Source organism: Pinus tabuliformis, chromosome 8 (genome assembly GCF_031772625.1).
Source record: "Pinus tabuliformis cultivar Carrire ecotype Pingquan chromosome 8, CPIR1, whole genome shotgun sequence".
Taxonomy (NCBI): domain Eukaryota; kingdom Viridiplantae; phylum Streptophyta; class Pinopsida; order Pinales; family Pinaceae; genus Pinus; species Pinus tabuliformis.
Genome location: NC_142294.1, coordinates 1,203,805,846 through 1,203,808,127, shown reverse-complemented (window position 1 = coordinate 1,203,808,127; position 2,282 = coordinate 1,203,805,846).

The window sequence follows — 2,282 nt, the reverse complement described above, 5'->3', positions numbered from 1 at the left end:
CATTCGGCTTGAAGAACGCTCCAGCCTTTTTTCAAAGAAGGATGGATTATATTTTTGCTAAATATGATTTTATAGTCACATATATAGATGATATTTTGATACATAGTCCTGATGTACAGACTCATTTAAAGCATTTAGAGATTTTTCTTGAAGAAGTTAAAAAGCATGGAATTGTTCTGTCAGAAAGAAAGATGTCCTTATTTCAGGATAGCATTGATTTTTTGGGGATTAATGTTGCTAATGGTGCTATTCAAATGCAGCCCCATGTGCTAACAAAATTAACACAATTTCCTGATGAATTGAAGGACAAAAAGACAATTGAAAGATTTCTTGGAGTACTGAATTATCTTCACAAATACATTCCGAATTTGTCAGAAAAAACAGCCCCAATCAGGAGACACATCAACCAAGGTTGGTCTGAAGAAGCTACTGCAGCAGTAAAGAAGCTCAAAGAAGAATGCCAACACTTACCCAAGCTTCAACCTCCAGGTGATGGTTTACTTATTTTACAAACTGATGCTTCACTTGAATTTTGGGCAGCTGTACTTCTAGAGCAAAGGAAGAATAACGAAGGAGAAGTCGAAGAAAATTTGTGTGGATATGCTTCTGGGGAATTTACAACAAGTCAAAAGAATTACTTCATAGCTGAAAAGGAGACGTTAGCTATTTTTAATGGAATTCAGCGTTTTGAGGTATATCTTACCGCAGTAAAGTTTTTAATAAGAACAGACTCCAGAAACTTTAAATATTTTCTGTCTGCTAAGATTTCTAGGCAAATTGCAAAAGGCAGAATTCTAGCCTCGCAAATCTGGTTTCAACAGTTTGAATTTGAGGTAGAGTGGATTCCAGGAAATTCAAATTTCTGGACAGATTCTTTGACAAGAGATATGAATAAGATGTATATAACCTGTAAATATTCAGTTTTTGAAATTCCAGGCAAAGGACCTGAAGATGATAGTTTTGCCACATTTGTAGATAGACTTAGAATTCTGGAAAATCCTGCAAGTTGGGTAACAGATGAAATCAAGAAAGTGGTAGGTTTCAGACTCAGAAGAAATATGTGGATCAAAAAGTGTCAGGCATGGCAATCAAAAAATGTGGGCATCTCACTAGGCTTAGATGAAAATTTGGTAAAGATTTTTCCTTTGCCAAATATGAAGGTTAAGCTTTTCTTCAGAAGCTTGTGTGATTTATGGTCTAGTGTTTATAAAAAAGAAATGATTTGGATACTCATGATTTTGAATTATTACCAGATCATAGGAGGTGTTGATTTTTCCCTCAGTCTGTTTACAGGTGCTAAGATTTTAGATTTAGAAGAAATTCCCATGACAGAAGAAATGATAAAATATTTGGTGACATTAAAAATCCCAGATATTTTTGAGGAGCTTGAAGCTGCTTTCCTCCAGAGAATTGATGAGAATTATCATCTTATTGATACATTCCCTCAGTATGAAAATTTTGAAAGTTTTGCAGATTGGGAGATCAGAGGAGGAGAGTGCAGAAAGGTTCAGGTTACCAGAGTATCCCAGTGTATACAGAGAACGACACAGTATTTAAAGACATTTGCTTATCCTTGGGATTTTCACAGTTTAAGTATCAGAGATAACATAGAACCAAATCCATTTGCTCAAGTTTTCAGGCTTTAGGCTGTCCTTACAATCCATCTAGCTTTTTTAAGATTTGTATTTTTTGAGCAAACGGATTTGGCTCTATGTTATCTCTGATTCTTAAACTGTGAAAATCCCAGGGATAAGCAAATGTCTTTAAATACTGTGCCGTTCTCTGTATACACTGGGATACTCTGGTAACCTGAACCTTTCTGCACTCTCCTCCTCTGATCTCCCAATCTGCAAAACTTTCAAAATTTTCATACTTAGGGAATGTATCAATAAGATGATAATTCTCATCAATTCTATGGAGGAAAGCAGCTTCGAGCTCCTCAAAAATATCTGGGATTTTTAATGTCACCAAATATTTTATCATTTCTTCTGTTATGGGAATTTCTTCTAAATCTAAAATCTTAGCACTTGTAAATAGGCTGAGGGCAAAATCAACACCTCCTATGATCTGGTAATAATTCAAAATCATGAGTATCCAGATCATTTCTTTTGTATAAACACTAGACCATAAATCACGGAAGCTTCTGAAGAAAAGCTTAACCTTCATATTTGGCAAAGGAAAAATCTTTACCAAATTTTCATCTAAGCCTAGTGAGATGCCCACATTCTTTGATTGCCATGCCTGACATTTTCTGATCCACATATTTCTTCTGAGTCTGAAAC